Below are 18,477 nucleotides of genomic sequence, written 5' to 3' on the forward strand. Positions count from 1 at the left end.
TATTCTCAATGGTAGCTATACTATTCCCACTGTACTCCAACAACACAGACATAAATAACTTTACTAAGTCTTTTAGGATATCTTATATAAGTTGCCAAAGCAGTGTTTTTTGGTCCCTTCTTTTAACATATTAGATGAATGCAGAAGACAGAAAGTCAGTTCTATCAAACTATTGTTCATGAATCTGTACATTTCTGTAGCACATAGTTTTCTTTCCATTATCACTTTAGAATTATCTTTTGGAAGCTGTTTTACTGCATAGAAATATGCAGTAAGACTGATGTCAAGTACTGAAATGTCAAGATAAATTGTCCTTTTTAGGTATGTTAAAGTAAGTAAGATTCTTTCAATGCTGGAATAGAAAATCTAAATAATGCTATCACCAGGGCAAAAAAGATTATAATGAAGTTAGTTATTTTCAACTAAAAGATTGGCATTATGTACCATTAGGGTTGGTCTGCATAACCATATGTAACTTTTTTTTTTTTTTGGTCTAAATTATACAGACTTACTATCTAGCCAAAGTACTTTTAAGAAAAAAGACCAGATAACGTTCAGGATGTTTTTCCAGAGGCAGGGGGGTGGCGCTGTTTTAATATCCAAGTTTCCTTTGATTTCTGAATTAGAAAAAAAGATATAGTCATTTTTCATGTAACAAATATTAGTTTAGTGAGTTCTTCACTGATAACTCGGGAATAATCTAGTATTCTAATCAAAGAGTTAATATTTATCTGCAAATACTTTTTTCCAGATTTTCTTTATTATTGCCTTCTTTGTAAATGTAACTAAGGGATGATTTAATGAATCACCTGCTAAAGAGTTTTAACTATCTTAGACTACAAATAACACAAGCACACAAACCACAAAAAAAGGGAAAGCTGCATTATATAAACATATAGTTAGTAGTCCTGATGATTCCAAACTTTACTAATGTCAAAGAGAAAAATTAGAAGACTGAATCGGTTTAGTGAACTTAAGCCCTAAATATTGCCTTAGACAAGTGTGAGCATACATTACTCTGTATTTAATGATTTGAAAGTTCAATGATATGGAGTTCAATCATTGAAATGTCAATTTGTCTTTGCTAAAAAAAGCAAAAGTTGCAGCTAAACACTGTATAAAAGAATACTGTAAAACAGAACAGAGTGTGCATTTTTAAAGAGTTGGGATTTTCTGTGCAGTTTCCCTTTACACTTTGTAGTGCACTACCAACAGTCAGAGCTTGTCAGACCATTTAATTTGGAGATTAGAGTCTGACACAGAAATAATTTTGGAATTTTCTGACATGGACATACTTTTCAGAAACAACAACCAGAAGTTTACAGCAATATGATAGTCAACTTAGATGTGAGACATTAAACTACATTCATTTATATACTACATTGTCCTTAACTGATTTGTCTACAAATTTCCATCAGCAAATTGGTCGGTGACCATCATTAAGCTGATCAAAACTTTGTTTAGTCCAAGAAATTAATTTGAACTCCAACTAACAAAAAAAGAAGTCAACATTCAAGGTATCCTATAATTCTCTAAAATAATGTTTATTCTAAATAAAACGTCTAATTCTGTGTAGACAGGTCTTTCACCCAGATGCCCGTAGACATTTTTATTAAATAAAATACACAAAATGCCTTAATACAGGGTTACCTTTGACAAACCCAGATATATAAAATTTAAAAACTTCTGAAATGTAATTGCAGTCTTACAATTGCACCTCCAGTGTAATGTAAAAGTATAGGAGCAAGTTATCTGCCAGACCAAAACAAAATGCAGACATTTCCCATACAAGCCAATTCGTTATAAAAGGAAAAAAAAGGGAGTGGGGGAAGGGAGAGGGGTTAAGAAGATAGGAAAAGTTGGAGAGCAGGAAAGGAATCTCAAAGCACACACAACTGAAGCTTTAATAAACATTAATTATCATACTGTTGAGTCCCAGTAATTAAACAAAAACAGGCTGGTTGTAGACAGCCTACCGGAAAGCCATAATCTGGTGTTACAGCGGAACATGACTGAACAGGTAAGACCCTGATTCACCATTGTGTGTTCTCTGTATTACTTCAGCCAAAATCATTGAAATGTCAATAACCTGGATTTCAGAGCAGTGCTTCATTTTGTCCTCTTGTGGAATTGCATTTGTGACTACCACAACCTCAAGTGCAGCATTATTAATCCTGGAAATAGCTGGTCCAAAAAAGGTTCCATCAGTCAGAATAGCATAAACTTTGGTGTAACTTATCTGTGGCGTATCATGTCACATGTATCAGCAATGTCATCTGCTAGGATGGCTGCACAATCCTTCCCATCGCTGACCAAAACCATCTTGTCTTCCTCATTTGCCTTCTTTCTTTGTGAATCAAAGCAAACTCCACATTCAGTCTGTCAGCAATTGATGTCACTCTTTTAGCTTCACTAGCATCTGGGACACAATGATATAATTTCTCCATTCTTCAATATTTTCTTGAATACATTGAAAGACTGCAGGTTCTGCATATAAGTTACCCACTGGAAAATCCAAAAAACCCTGTATCTGAAAAGCGTTAAGATCCATTGTATTGATACGATTAGTCCCAGCCACTGAAAGCATATTGGCCACAAGTTTTGCAGAAATTGGAGCACAACTCTTGTCTTTTTTATCTTGTCGGGCATATGGAAGACATTGGATCGCTGCAGTTACCCTGGATGATGCAGTTTTGCAAGCATTGATCATGAGAATCATTAATATCCCCATGGTCACTCTGGATGATGTAGATTATCTTCTCCTCTCATACTTTTACTAATTTCTACTCTATTAGTCTTCAGGGTTAACACAGGTTCAGTAGATTATGTACTATATTATTTTGGACTTTAAAAATATAAGAGCATGCATACAAATAGCCTCTTTTTTACATGCTCATTTGGCTCCAACTTTCACAAATTTTTCTTTTTACAAATCTAAATGTTTATATTAAAAAATCAATACATTAATACAACCAACTAAACTTTGCTAATTAAGCCATTTACATTTAAATTAATTTTGATCCATGAAGTATAACAGTTTTTCAGTTACTGCTTCTAAGTACTCGTTAGGGTTCTTTGTCCATTCATTCTCAGGTGCTTTTCTTCTTTGTAAGCGTTTGTGAGAAGGGTAATTTCATATTTTGTATCCCTAGCACCTTGGCATAGTTCTTGGCACATAGTGTAGATATTTAAAACATTCTTCTTGATTTTTTCGTATTTCAGTTAATGTATTTATATATTATTATTCTGGCTTAACTTTTATACCTTTGTATTATTTCATAAAGATTTTTCCAGATTTCTTTGTAGTCTTTATACTTGTTGAATTTAACTGCATTATAGTATTTCAGTGCATTTATGTAGCTCATTAACCATTAGGAATGTTTTTCTAACACTTATGTTTCCTGTATTCATTCAACAAATATTTATTGACTACTTGTCCAAAACACTGTTCTAGGTGGTATGAGGTTTTTAGAGAAGAAAATATGTAGGTGGTCCCTGATATTATGGAGCTTGTAACATCCCAGCAGCGGGAACTTAGGGTCCCAGGCAATCCTTTTTAAGGCTATAAGTTACAGACAAATTGATGATCTGCATCAGTCAAAGAACTTTCTATCCTCAAAATTCTCTGCAGTAATGAAATTACAGTTCTAAACCAAAAAAAAAAAAAAAAGGTGAAAATGCAGTAATAGATATGTTTAGCTTTCATCTTATGGGGGGAATAGGGAAGACCTGGTTGCTTAAAAATGATGACACCCTCCACTAATATGTGTATTAGTTTGATAGTCTATAAGGAACCCATAAGATACCAAGTGCTATTTTAGATATTTTCTACAATGTAATGAGCACAAGGATCTCCCTGGTGCTCAAAATTTTAGGATCTTACAGTGTCAATCCAGGAAAATGAAAGGTAACGAGCACCTCATTTGAACTGTCTTGTTTGGTGCTAAGGATCCCTGCTTTTTCTCTGTTCTGAAAAACCAGAGAACCTAATGGGGTGAAATATAGTATGTTTGAAGAGGCACTTTATAAGTTTTTAAAATTAAAGGGTGGCAGGTACTTGGTGGATTGCCTTTTTAAAATTAGGCAGCCTGCCATGTACATTTTGAGAAGTGTTTATTTGAAGGGGGGTTTTGTGACAATGTATTTCCAACCTCTCTGCTGGAAGTATGATCCATTCAAATGAAGCCTTTGTTCTTCTTTCCTCAAAAGTTTAGAACGAAGCCTCCAGGAAATGAAGGAATGTATACTGAAAGCCAAAGGCTGGTGCTCATGGGACTGTGGGATGCAGTCATTCAGAAGCTTTATAGATGACTAGCCAGAATTTGTCAAAACAGGTTTGGAAGTCTCTGACAGTGCACTGGATTATTAACGTGGTTCTGAGAACTAATTCTGAGAAGGACCTGGGAAAAACTGGAGTAGGAATGTAGTTGGGAAGATTGTTGTTTAAGTTGCTTTGGGGGAAAACAGGTTTAATTTTCTGTTAAAGCTGTGATATACTCTCCTGTGATTAAACTCTTGTTCGACCACAGGAGTAAAAGTTATTATTTTGGATAGGATAATTTTTATGGATAGGGTTTTTTGTGGTTAGGAAACAATCTGAAGTTAAAGCTCTCAGGCCAGACTTAGATAGATGCTCAGAATAACAATGTGGTAAGAACAGGTGATGTTCCTTCTGGTTTCTTTGGGGACAGCCTAGAAAGAAAGAAGTATGATTACTTTATTTCTAAGGTGTAGGATCTAGGGAGGAAGGTAAATGGGCAGAGAAAATCGAACTTGGGAAATTTCAAAGTAGAATAACAAAACAAAAAGATATGAATACTAAATCTACCATTTAACTTTACAAATATTTCATTATCATGATCTGTATCTTGTATTTAGAATTTGTATCATCCTTTAAAAAAAGAAGTGATAACTCTCAGTAATTTTCAAGTGATAATTGGCTTCTACCTTAGTTGTGAAAGAATTTACTACATCACCTTCATGGGATAGTAGACTTTCTAATCCTGGTTTGTGTTTTTACCCGTGATTTCAAGTAAACTACTAAAAAGCACTACATTTTTTACCGCTCACTTTTACTATTAAATGAATTCATAGCAAAGTCATTGAAGAATAATAAAATTAAGTTGTTTTTTTTATCTTGACATGGCTCTCTTTAATCTCATGGTTCCTGTCTAGTTGTAGTAACATTTTTGACTGTTGAACATGGCAGCATTTGAGTTGACATTCATGTCAAGAAGGTCAGTCATGTTGGGCCTGGGAGTCAAAGTCTGGTGTATAGAACACCTTGGCAGTTCAATGGAGCTGGGATTTGAATCCATATTATTTGATTCAAATCTAGCACACTTTCTACTTTGCCAAAGTACCACCAGCATTGTAAGGAGTATTAGATTTTTTGTTTAATAAAGTTCTGGAAGCCTTTCCTTAGCAATTTTTTTACTTAGATGAGTCGTAATTCAAATAAGTGCCTTTTGAAACTGAAGACAAGTGGAAATTGCCTCACATGAAGAGAGCAGCAGTGGGAGACCTTACTGTGAACGAGTCTGACTCAGCTCTTCAGGGACCTGGGTTTGCCTTTATTGCTAGTCCTTGGCCTCTGGGAGTATATTACAGGTATATCGATGAAGTGGTTTGAAAATGGCATGTTTAATTAACTTCACAGTGAAAAATACAGATATATCAGAACATCAGCAAAAATATCAGTAAAGAATGACCAACTCTAACATTTTTCTTTGCTTTATGTGGGGTAATATGTAGAATAGAAGTTGAGCGTCTTGGCTGAGACTAGTTTGGTGACTTTGGGTAAGTCACTTATAACTTCTCAGGGCCTCGTAGGATCAATAAGTGGAAAAAATGGGATGAACTCAAACACCCTCAAAATCCCCTTCCCCGATTTTATATAAAGGGAAATGATAAAACTCAGGTTCTTTGACTCCAGCTGGCTCTTTCTACTAGATAACAATGTTATCGGTTCCTCTTTTTCCTCAACCTCCTCAACTATCAGGGATTCTCTAATTAAGTAAAATTGTTCATATGATATTTCGTGTTCTCTAGGTACCATGGGATGTACCATATGATGCCATCATATTCTGCTGTGACTATATTTATGAGTATGCAAATCAAAATTAAGAAATAAATAATATAGCCTTGAAGTAATTCTGTAAGTGAATATCACTTTTGCCTGTTAGTGTATCTGAAATGGACATATAACTCAGTTTTCTTTGAGATTTGTTATTTTTCCTTGTTTGTGGTTTATTTTTCCTGATGCCTGAATCAGCTTTGACCCTTTTAAAGTGGCTGCTCTGGTGAGTTGGCAGGAAGATGGTGAGAACAACAGAGGCTTTTTTTTTCCTTTTCATATGTTTAGAAAGAGATGGCCAGAATTGCTGGAACAGCAGAATGAAACTTCTTTTTTCTGCTGCCCCCAGTTCTTTCTTGGTGAAATTTTTTAGCTCTTAAGTTGAGAAAATGTTGTACCTGTTCTTGGCCTTTTTTATGGGAATCCTGATCATTACATTGGTACTTTTTGAAGGAACAAAACACTGGCTGTAATGCTCAGCATTACTCATTTAATTCTATCTTCAGGAGCCAATGGTTTGCACATTAAGAGACCAATGACAAGTCAGGTTTTGCCACTGACCAAAAATTAAGTTTCTAGGCTGCTTTCACAGTAACCAGCCTACCCATTTAGGTGGATTTCCCACAGGCTTCTACCTTCAGTTCAGCCAATAGATTCTCTGTTAATCCTTCTGACACGTAGCTGGCCTTATTGTTTACTATTTTGTTTATCCAGGAGGCTCTAGGAATTGTTTTATGAGGTAGCAGTGGTATGCAATTTTTAGTGGTTCATTTTGGCCACCAAATAGCTGTGTAATCTGAGACAAATTACATTACCTCTTGATTTTAGCTTTCTTAGGAAAAAATGAGATGATTGTACTAGTATGTTTATGTCTAAGCTTTCTTCTAGCACTTACTGTCCTCTGTTCTGTCCTCTTCAGTAATGGAGGGGCACTATGCATTATTTGCTTTTAAAAATGGACTGCAGTACTGCTCCCCTTCTTAAAAGTAAATACTAAAAATTTGAAGATGCTACCATTTAATTTGAATAGTAAAAATGAAATCTGCCCTTTCTTTTAAATTTACATTTTATTAGGACAACAAAGCAGGCTACATGAGTTCTTTGGCATTATATATGCATTTGCTGGCATTTTTAAGGTTTGAAGGTGGAACCATGCACACTAAACTTTATTCCAATTCGTAATCTTGATAGAAGGTCCCTCAATCTCAGTTTTTGAAGGCTGTTGTAGGAGAGTAAAAGCTTTTGTAGGTTTTGGTGTGCTGGAAAGCCTTCAAGTCCATTTCTGGTGATAGGCTGAGTTAGCTGTCTGTGGATCAGCTTAGTGTGTCCTTGGCTAGCATGTTGGCCTTTAAATGAATTGTTTAGCTGTGGTAATGCATAAAAAATGATTTTTTTAAAAAAAGGGGACTTTTAGTCCTACACATTCTCTTTTTTGTCAGTGATAGTGGTGAAGTGGTAAGAAAGGGGGAAAGACTGTCAAGTATCAGAATTTTAGAGGCTATAGCAGCTGATGGTACAATCTATAAGAACCCTGGGCTTGGAGGCAGGAAGAACTGAGTTCAGATCTGGCCTCAGACGCTTACTAGCTTTGTGACTCTGGGCAAGTCACATAACCTTTCTGCCTTAGTTTCCTCATTTATAAAACGGGGATGACAATAACATCTACCTCACAGGGTCATTGTGAAGATCAAATGAGACAATAAAAGTGCTTTGCAGAGCTTAAAGTTGTTGTGGTCAAAATAAAACTGAGGCACAAAGTTCTGAGCATGATCAATTAATGAGTAAAGTTCAAATTTGCCAGTAAATAAGATCTCAGCTTCCTCAGCAATGTTAAGACCTCGAGTGAGGGGGACATTTCTTTATAGTTTTGGGGAATTCAGAACAAAGTACAGGACTTTGTGGTGGCAAAATTGATGTGATTGATTACACAACTGAGGCATGGGGGAACAGTGTGATTGGTTGGAAATTGGGACTTCCTCTTTCCCATATGTGACTAAGAGCTGTTCATTATTAGTGGACAAGAATTCTCTGGAAAAAAACCAGAAATCCTTGGAGGATAGCTTGGTGGTAAGTAAGATCTAATAAGTAATATCTAAGTAAGATGCTAGACCACACTTCGTGGTGTCCATCTGCCGACACTCAAGGATAACAGAGTTCCTTGAGGGAGGAATAGAACAGTGATTAGCAAAAGAACTAGATTCCTAAACAACTCATTACAGGTCAGTTCAGAGACAAAGAGCCGTGATATAGCCAGTTTACAAGACCAAGTCAGATTGTAAATAGGATCAGTTAAAAAAAAGAATCTGATTATTTCAAAGTTCTTTAGAAATATTAGCTATTATTATTAAGGCATATGTAAACATTAGCTTAACTGGTTGGTGTAAGTAAAAGATCTTTCTCTAATGGATAGCTAAACTGTTAATAGAAGCTATGAAATACATCACTGTTGGCATTCTTATAATAAATGAAGCAATAAGACAAAAGGGAGTTGTAGCTCAATGGCAAGAGAACTCATAGGCATTTTTTATATTCTATTTATTTTCAGTGTTGTACAATCACTACCATATAACTTAGATTTTTTTCCCCTCCCTCCCCCCTACCTTCCCCCTTCCTCCCTAAGATGGCATACAATTTTATATAGGTTCTACACATACATTCCTATTAAATACATTTTCACCATAGTCATGCTGTATAGAAGAATTAAAATGAATGGGAGAAATCATATAACAAACCAAAACATAATACAAAAAAAAATAATAATCTGCTACATTCTGTGATTGAATTCCATAGTTCTTTCTCTGAATGTGGAAGGCATTTTGCCTTAGAAGACCACTGGGAATTTTTTTTAGTCCTTGCATTCCAATGAAGTTCCAAGTCTACCAGAAAAAAACTCTTGCACACTGTGGTTGTTGCTGTGCACAAAAGTCTCCTGGTTCTGCTCCTTTGGCTCAGCATCAGATCATATAAGTCTTTACAGGCCTCTCTGAAGTCTTCCTGTTCATCATTCCTTATAGCACAATAGTGTTCTATTGCATTCATATACCACAATTTGTTCAGCCATTCCCCAATTGATGGGCATCCCCTTGATTTCCAGTTTTTGGCCACCACAAAGAGTGCTGCTATAAATATTTTTGTACATGTAGGACCCTTTCCCGTTTTTATGATCTCTTAGGGATACAGTCCTAGAAACAGTATTGCTGGGTCAGAGGGTATGCATATTTTTGTAGCCCTTTGGGCATAGTTCCAAACTGCCCTCCAGAATGGTTGGATTAGCTCACAGCTGCACCAACAATGAATTAGCGTTCCAACTCTCCCAAATCCTCTCCAACATTTATCATCTTTCTGTTTGTCATATTAGCCAATCTGATGGGTGTAATGTGGTACCTCATAGTTGTTTTGATTTGCATCTCTCTAATCAGTAGTGATTTGGAGCATTTTTTCATGTGGCTATAGATATCTTTAATTTCTTCCTCTGAAAACTATCATAGGCAATTTTTTAGAGGGAAAAAAAGCAATTTGTGTCTTCATGTGCCCAAAGAGAGCAGCAGTTTTCTGGGACCCTTGGTAATTTTATTTGGCATTGCTTATATAAACAGAAGCAGGAAGATCACTGTGAAAATAGTAGCAACTTATATATCAATATGTTAGTCAGTCAAGCATTTATTAAGCACTAGGGATGTAGTAACAAAGCCAAAAGGCAGTTTCTGCCTTCAAGCAGCTACCAGTTGAATGGAGAGACAACATGCCAGCATCTGTGCACAAACAAGATATATGCAGGGTAAGTTGGAGATAATCTCAGAGGGAAGTCTAAGGTTAAGAGGACTGGGAAGAGGTTCTTGTAGAAAGTGGGACATTAAATGGAACTTAAAGGGAGCCAAGGAAGCTTGGAGGCAGAGATGACAAGAGAGAAAGTTTTTCTAGGTATGGGGACCACTGATGAAAATGCTTGGAGTTGAGATGGAGTTTCGTGTATAACAGCAGAGGCCAGCACCACTTGTTTGTAGAGTAAGTGGGGGCACAGTTTAATGGGTAAAAAGGGTAAAAAGACTGGAAATATAGGAAGGGAATGAGTATAGAGGGCTTTAAAAGTCAAACAAAGGATTTTATATTTGATCCTGGAGGTGATAGGGAGCCACTGGAGTTGATTGCATAGGAGTGTGTGTGTGTGAAGATCAATTTGATAGCTGACTAGAAGACAGACTGGAGTGGAGAGAGACTTGGGACAGGCTGCCCAAGCAGAAGTCTCTAGCAATAATCTAGGCATGCAGTGGTGAGGACCACCACCAGAGTGGTAGCAATGTCACATCACATGAGAGACGTGGTAGTAGATAGAATCAACAGGTTTTGGCAACAGATTGGATGTGAAGGGGGAGGAGAGAGAATGAGAAGTAGAGGGTGACACCTAGATTGGGAGCCTGGCTCACTGGGAGGATGATGGGGTTTAGGAGAGTTTGCTAATGAGTTTGCTTCAGACATTTAAGATATCCACAGGACATCCAGTTGAGTACATTCAGTAGGCAGTTGGAAATGCAAAACTGGAGATGAGCAGAGAGCTTAGGTCTGGACAGATAAGTCTGAGAAACATTAGCATGGAAGAAAGCAGTTGGTTTACATTGGAGAGGGCAGGGGCAGACATCACTACATGAAATAATATATGAGGAGAAAAGGATGACAAGATAATTTTTAAAAGATGATGGTGATAATGATAGCTAGCATTTGTCTGCTATGTGCTAGGCATGGTGCTAAGTGCTTTACAAATGTTACCTCATTTGATCCTCACAACAACCCAAGAGAGGTCAGTGCTACTATCATCTGTCTTTTTTTTTTTTAAACAGTTGAGGAAACTGAGACTAACAGAGGTTAAGTGACTAAGAATTCATCAGAACCCTTCCTGCCAAATTTAACATGTGCTTTGTTATTTGGAGGTTTCACTTTGAGGATGAGACTTCATTTTGAAGGTGTATAGAGGAGAAAATGGTGGAAAAATATGTTGGGAAATAATAAGGTTCAAAAATGAAGTGAGGCAAAAAGCTTATAGAGTGATCAGGAGTCTCATGTTTATTTATTACAAATATTTAATTCTGAAAAGGCATTGAAGATGCTGAACTAGTGAGTCCTGAGCAAAGTCATAAAGAAATGAAATTGACTATGCCTTAACCAGGTTGGAAACTGATAGTTACTGATTTGGGAGATGTTTCAGAATCACTTATATACAGTGACTAATTATACATGAGAATCATCATTAAAATGGGTGAAAGAATAAATATGGAAAGACACTATGTAAAGTTCAACTTGAACTCTTCATGTTAAAATAATTGAAGTAGGTAAAAAGGTAAGGATATTGACTTTACTCGCTTTTTTTTTTTTTTTTGGTAAAAATGTGATTGATATAAAGCATTGTGCACTTGGTTTCTTTGACAAGGAGATTGTCTTGGGAGTCAAGGGTAACATAGCAGAGGATATAAACTCTACTTCTCAAGAAGATCATGAATGTTATCAGTTCACAAAATGACAAAAAAAACCCACCCCAAACCTAGTGTAGGTAAAAACAGGTCTGCAGAAAGTCACCATAGGCAGAGAGAGAGAGAGAGAGAGAGAGAGAGAGAGAGAGAGAGAGAGAGAGAGAGAGAGGCAAAAGAGTGTTTCACTTGGCAAAGCAAAGTGCATCCTAGAAGTCAGTTAGCGTTTGTTGAGTGTCTATCTTGTGCCAGGCACTGTGCATAGGGTACAAAGAAAGGCAGCAAAAGTCCCTCAGCTCAGAAAGCTCACATTCTAAACCTCACATAGAGACAGACATGAAATATGTATGAGATGTATACAGATTAGATGGAAAATAATCTCAGAGCGGGGGTAGGGAATGGGAGGACCAGGAGAGACCTACAAAAGGTGGCACTTGAGCTGAGTTTTGGAGGAAGCTAGTGAAGCTATGAGGTGGCTAGGAGGAGCCAGGCATGAGGGAGAGTGAGTGCATAGACGGAGACAGGAGATGAAGCATCGTGTGTGAGGAAAAACTAGGAACCAGAAGAGTTGGGTTGTGGAGCTCTTGGAGGGGAGCAATGTAAAGGGTGAGCTTTAAATGCCAAACAGAGTTGATAACAGGAAATCATTGGAATTTAGTCTGTAATGGTGTGTGCATGATGTGGCCAGACCTAGCTTTCAGAAAATCACTTTGGCAGCTAAATGAGGGACTGATAGGAGAAGGAAGAGACCTGAGGCAGTGATATCAATTATTAGCTATTACAGTGGTCCATGTGAGAGATGATGAGAATCTGAATAGGATGGTGGCTGGGTGAGTGGAGAGGAGACATACACAAAAAATATCACCTTTTACAGAGACCATGTAGACACCTTTCCTTGATGCATTTAAAATTATTTTTGAAATACCTAGAATTGTAGGATTTTGAGCAGAAAGTGATCTTAGTGATGATCTAGTTTAATCCCTTCATTTTACAGATGAGAAAACTGAGACCCAGATATTTAAGTGACCTAACACAAGGTCAAATAGATAGTAAGCAGCAGGTCCAAGCTTTGAACTGAAGTCCACTAAATCCATTGTTCTTTTCACTGTTTATACCCTCTAACCAAGTTCATCTATAAGGCTAACTCTGCTTAACCTACTTTCTGATTCTTTGTATCATGAGGTATAAAACAGGGAGATAAAATGCTCACTTGGGTGTTTGTCACGAGGGCTACCCTGTAGATCAGGGGAATACCTTACAGATCAAGAGTTAACCTAGGGTCTATGAGCTTTAAAAAATGTGTATATAACTGTTTCAATATAATGTTTCCTTGGTAATCCTATGTGTTTTACTTTATGCATTTAAAAACATTATTCTAAGAAAAGCTCTATAGGCTTCACTAGACTACCAAAAGGGTCCATGCCACAGAAGAGATTAAGAACCTCTGCAAGAGATTGAGGACTTGCAGATGATCTTGGTTATGAGTGATTGACTGACTGATTACATCAAGTTCCAGAGGCAGCTACATAGCATGGTAAGATAGAGCACTGAACCTGGAATCAAATCTAGTCTTAGACCTTTATTAGCTGTGTGGCCCTGGGCAAGTCACTTAACCTCTGTCTGCCTCAGTTTCCTCAAGTGTAAAATAAGGATGTTAATAATAGCATCTACTTTCCAGGGTGGTTATGAGAATCAAATGAAACGCTATTTAATAAAGTACGTAGCACAGAATAGATACTTAATAAATGTTTGTTCTCTTTCCTTTTCCCCCACCCCCAGAATGTTACAGGATCTCCTCATTGACATCTATGATTATTCAAGAGATCAAAAAAAAGTTTGAAAAATGTCTGTTGTCTAGACTAAGAGTACCTTAAGAACATAGAATTGCATGACCAGTTCACTAAATGAGTGCATCAGAATATGTATCAGAGATTGGCGTTGTAGACAGTGAACCAGCTTCAGAACTGACAAAGGGAGGAAACGGTCGACTAGGGAGTTGCATGGTATTTTTAACAATTCCAGGTTGTACTCATCGCAACTTTTAAATGTCTTTTAAATATCAGTATAATCCTAGCAGTAATTTAGGGTTATACTTCTTAAAGTTATGAGTGACCCAGTAGGCAATGGAGAAACTTGTGGCTTGTTTCCAATGATATCCTATAAACAAGTAGCCTAGGAAGGATATATAGGAAATATATAATTAGAAAAGGAAATGGGCTAATATATATAGATAGGGGAAGGAAGAAGTGAGATGTTATTTCATCTCCCACACAGTAGCACTTCAGACTTCTCCATCATGGCCTAGGAACCTCATCACTGGGAAATCCAAGATCCAATTAGCCTTGATATCTACACCTCATCAGTACCCTCTGCCCTTATGATTGGATAGTAGAGCCATGTACCCCAATCCCCCTCTAACCCTGCCCCCAACTTTTTTTATGTGTTGTCTTTCCCATTATACTGTAAGCTCCTTGAAGGCAAAGACTTTCTTTTCATTTGTATTTGTATACTCAGCTTAACACAGTTTATGGCAGGTGCTCAATAAAAGTTTATTGTCTGATCCAAGTTCAAAGAAAGACCTCTAGCATATTCAGTTGAACCTTTGTGATGTATATGTGGGAGAAAATGGACAAGAATCTTGTAGGATAAGAAAGAGTGGTTAGCTTACCATTTACACTGGTGCAAGGAATAATGGTCACAATGATGAGCTCCTAGGTAAGAGGTGGGGAATGTAGGAGAGCCCGTTTTGAATATTTCCCTGGTATTGAGACAAAAGAACATTTAGAGAATTTTGTAATAATTTTATTTTGATTGAATAAGTGAACTTTTGGCTGAGAGCTTTGATCGTTTTTATCTGTTGACAGTATACTCACAACATAATTGCTGATTTTTGGTGTTAAACTTAAAAAATCATTTTGGAATAGAGGATTTTTTTCTAATTGGAAATATCTAATTTCTCATTACTAATTTGCATTTTTGTAAAATTTTTTTTAAGTGGTGGTGGTCATGATTTGAACTGGCATATCAGGGGGTATAAGGACATTTTGAGCCTGTGGGAGAGGGGAGAACTTTTCTTTCTTCCTTTCCACTCTCCCATTGTCTTTTCCCCAGAAAATATCAATGAATAATAATAATAGCTAACATTATATAGCATTTACTATGTCCCAGGGACTATGCTAAACACTTTACAATTATCATCTCATTTGATCCTCACAACAACTCAGGGAGGTAGGTGCTGTTATTATCCCTGTTTTACAGGTAAGGAAATTGAGGAAAGCAGAGGTTAAGTGACTTGTTCATAGTCACACAGATAGTAAGTATCTGAGGCTGGATTTGAATTCAGGTCTTTGTAACTCCAGGCCCAACAGTATGTTCACTGCACACTACAGTAGAGTTTGGAAGAGTGAAAGAGGAAATTGTATGTAAGAGTAATTAGTCCATTTTACAGATTTAGAGTTACTTTGATTCCTTTGGGACGTCAGTAGACTCTGGATTGTCTGATTTATATTTGATAAATTTTTAATGCAGCATATTCAGAAAAACCCACAGATTTACTAATTGTTTTTAGTGTGTTTTTTTTTTTTTTGATGGGGTGAGGGTTGGGGGGTGGGGATGGACAAATTAAGCCACTGTTATTCAGCTTTAGAAGTGCAGTATCTTTTACTTTTTTCAGTTTATAAGAAGCTGGCAAAAAGTTGAACATATATTCACTGTCATTATAGTAAAAACAGAAAATTATCTTCATGATTTCATGTCCTGTATGATATAAAGCAGGTTCAGAAAATGTTTACTCTGAGAAAATAAGTTGGGGTGGGGAGCATTTATTCAAAAGCTCTCATTGAATACAACTTTTAACGCATGGAACTTTTTCCTTTTGAATCATTCTTCTTTTCCAGTTTGCTGTAAACAGTTATCCTACTTCATTTTTATGATGTTCAGATTGATAATTGAAATTTTGTTGGAATGAAATAAATTTCTCCATACTTTTACATGTATATTGTTTGATTTGGTGTGAATATTTACATATGTGCTTTTCTTTTAACTACTGGAAAAAAACAGGTAAAAAGACAAAAGAAGTGAGGTGTGCTTGGAAGAATTCCATACTCTGTCCTTTAAACTAACGTTGGAGTAATCTGATAATCCGAAGCAAGGAAGTGATTTGTCTGGGATCACCCAACCAGCTTGTGATAGTTAATTACCATTCAAAGGGTTCAAACCTCTGAGGATATTGAGCAGAATCTGCTGAAGATTCTGAAATATGTTGAAAAATGGCAGCATTACTAAAATAAGTATATTTTTGTTAAGACAACAAGAAAGGTCACAAGGAAGAATAAAGCGGGGAGGGGGCAGAGAATGGAATGAGTTTTATTACTCTTATTTTCGTATGCCAGGTTTTGTGTACAGAGTCCTCCCTACCACCTCCAAACACACATATTTTGTGTCTGAGAATGTGAAAGGGGAGAAATTGTCAGACTTTGAAAGGCATAGGTCATTTTAATTAATTTTTATGTCAGCAGTCATAATTGGATCTTAGTCTTTCTGTTCCTCATCATGGAGTGGAGGTATCCCTGAGTTCTTGAAAGCTATTCCAGCAGGGTAAAATCTGGCAGACCCTACCAAACATGAAATACTTTTAGTGTAGGCTTAATGACAGGTGTTTGATCTCTGAATCAGTCTGGCTCAGTTCAGAGACTCTTAGAGTGGTAGATAGCAGGTTTGGTTTGGTTTTTGGTCACAATGACTCATTAAATTGTCTGCTAAGGTAAGGAGTTGTGACCTGTCAAATCTGTTGTTTTTTTTTCTTTCAGTTTTGTTAATAATTTTGTTGATTTTCAAAATTTATATTTTGGTGTTTTGCTGGGGGTATTTTTTGTTACTTTTCTGGCTTTTTTTTTTTTAACATTTTATGTTAACATTATATGCCCAATTTATCTTTTCTTTATCTCTTTTGTTGATGAAAGTGATAAGAGCAGGATTTTTAACCTTTTTGTTTGTGGAACCCGTTGACGGTCTGGTGAAGTCTATGGACCGTCTCGAAATTAAATTTTTAAATGCCTAAAGTACGTAGAATTACAAAGGAAATCAATTATATTGTAATGCAGTTATCAAAATATGTTTAAAAAACCCTTTACAGGCCTGTTCCCCAAAGGTTTTGGTTTGTTACCTTGTCATTTTCTTGGCATAAATTATCTATTGTTTCTATAATTTGTTCTTTGACCCAGCCCTACTTCCAGATTCTTTAGATTAAAACTAAATTTAATCTCTTAAGTTTTAATCCTTTCTTCAAAACCCTTTATCAATATAATTTTTATACATCATGGCCATTAAGAATGTATTAAGATTTCTGTTTTTCTATATTTGTGAGGTTTTTACATATTTTTGTAATGGTGTTCGTGCACAGCTGAGAATATGTATGCGCCTTTCTTTCAATCTTCATTTAGTAATCATCAGATATTTATTATATATAATTTTTCTAAAATTCTCTTCATGTCCTTCTTTCTTATTTGTCTTTTTTGTTAGATTGTTTAGGTCTCCAAAGGGTAGATACATTACGATTCCCAGTTCTTATAGTTTTGTTGTCTGTTCCTTTAATTTGATCAGCATTTTATTTAAGCATTTAAATGCTGTGCTATTCACTCCTATGTATAAATATTGAGATTATTTCATTTTTTTTTTTTTTTTGGTGCTTTCTACAGCGGGTCATGAGAGATAGTGAGAAGTTGAGAAATGTAGGTTTACAGACTTTGTGACAGGAAGGAAGGTGACAGTAATAGAGAAATTAGGAAGAAGCAAGAGTTTAAAGGGAAAAGCAATGAGTTCTGGATATTCTGAATTGAAGATGTCTGCGGGACATTCAGGTTAAGATGTCTGATGGATAGTTTGAGATGTGACACTGGAGATCGGTAGAAATGTTAGGGTTGAATAAATAGATCTGAGAATCATCTATGTACAAAGGATAATTGAATCCATGGGAGTTGAGATCATCAAGTGAAATAGTATCCAAGGAGATGAGAAGAGAAGGACAGAGCCTTGGGGGACACCCAGAGTTCGTGGGCATGACCTGGATGAAGAGCCAAGAAAAGAGATTGTGAATGAGTAGTTCGACATGTAGAATGAGAAACAGGAGCATGTAGCATAACAAAACCTAGAGGGAAGAGAGAACCAACGAGGAGAGAGAGAAATTGATAATGTCAAAGGCTCTTGAGAGGTTAAGAAGGACAAGGATTGAGAAAAGGTCACTAGACTTTGGCAATTATGAAATCATTGATAACTTTGGATAGAGCAATTTCAGTTGAGTAATGAGGTCAGAAGTCAAGCTGCAAAGAATTAAGAGAGTGAGAGGAAAGGAAATGGAAGCACTAATTGTAGATGGCTTTCACAAAGAATCTAGACATGAAAGAGGGGAGAGATAGAGGATGACAGCTGGTGGAATGGTTGGATGGAGGTTTTTGGTTTTTGTTTTCAAAGGATAGGAGAGACATGAACATGTTTGTAGGTAAGTAGGAAGCAGCCAGTGAACAGGGAGAGACTGAAAAATAGTGAGAGCAAGGATTATAAAGGGGGGATCTGCTGGAGAAGATGGAATGGAGTGGAATCACATGTGCATGTACCTTGCAAGGAATGTACTTTGGCAAGGAGAAGGGTCACTAATATGAGACATGGGTTGAGGAGATATTGGGGGAGACATCTGAGTGATGTGAGAGGAGGAAAAGGGGAAAAGAGAGAGTTCCTGGTGAATGGCCTCAGTGAAATATAAGGCAATGTTCCCAGAGGAAAGGGTGGGAGGAGAGATGGGATGTTTGAGAAGGGATGAAGAGGTTTGGAAAAGCTATGGTGGTGGGTGCAATCGTAAAGTGATTGAGGAGGCATAAAAGGATTGCCTTGTATCACAGTGATGACTCAGTTGAAATTTTGTCCCATAAATTTGTCATGGACTCAGGC

General features: G+C 36.7%; 1 protein-coding gene and 1 pseudogene across 3 annotated transcripts in view; one reads left to right on the top strand and one right to left on the bottom strand.

Annotated features, from left to right (window-relative positions):
* The window catches only part of TMCC1 (transmembrane and coiled-coil domain family 1), a 282,501-nt gene that overhangs the window by 35,681 nt on the left and 228,343 nt on the right, over nucleotides 1–18,477 (top strand). The gene's annotated exons all lie outside the window — the stretch shown is intronic.
* Nucleotides 483–2,418, bottom strand: LOC140497450 (ribose-phosphate pyrophosphokinase 2 pseudogene; annotated as a pseudogene).

The sequence above is a fragment of the Notamacropus eugenii genome, chromosome 3, assembly GCF_028372415.1.
Source record: "Notamacropus eugenii isolate mMacEug1 chromosome 3, mMacEug1.pri_v2, whole genome shotgun sequence".
Lineage (NCBI taxonomy): Eukaryota > Metazoa > Chordata > Mammalia > Diprotodontia > Macropodidae > Notamacropus > Notamacropus eugenii.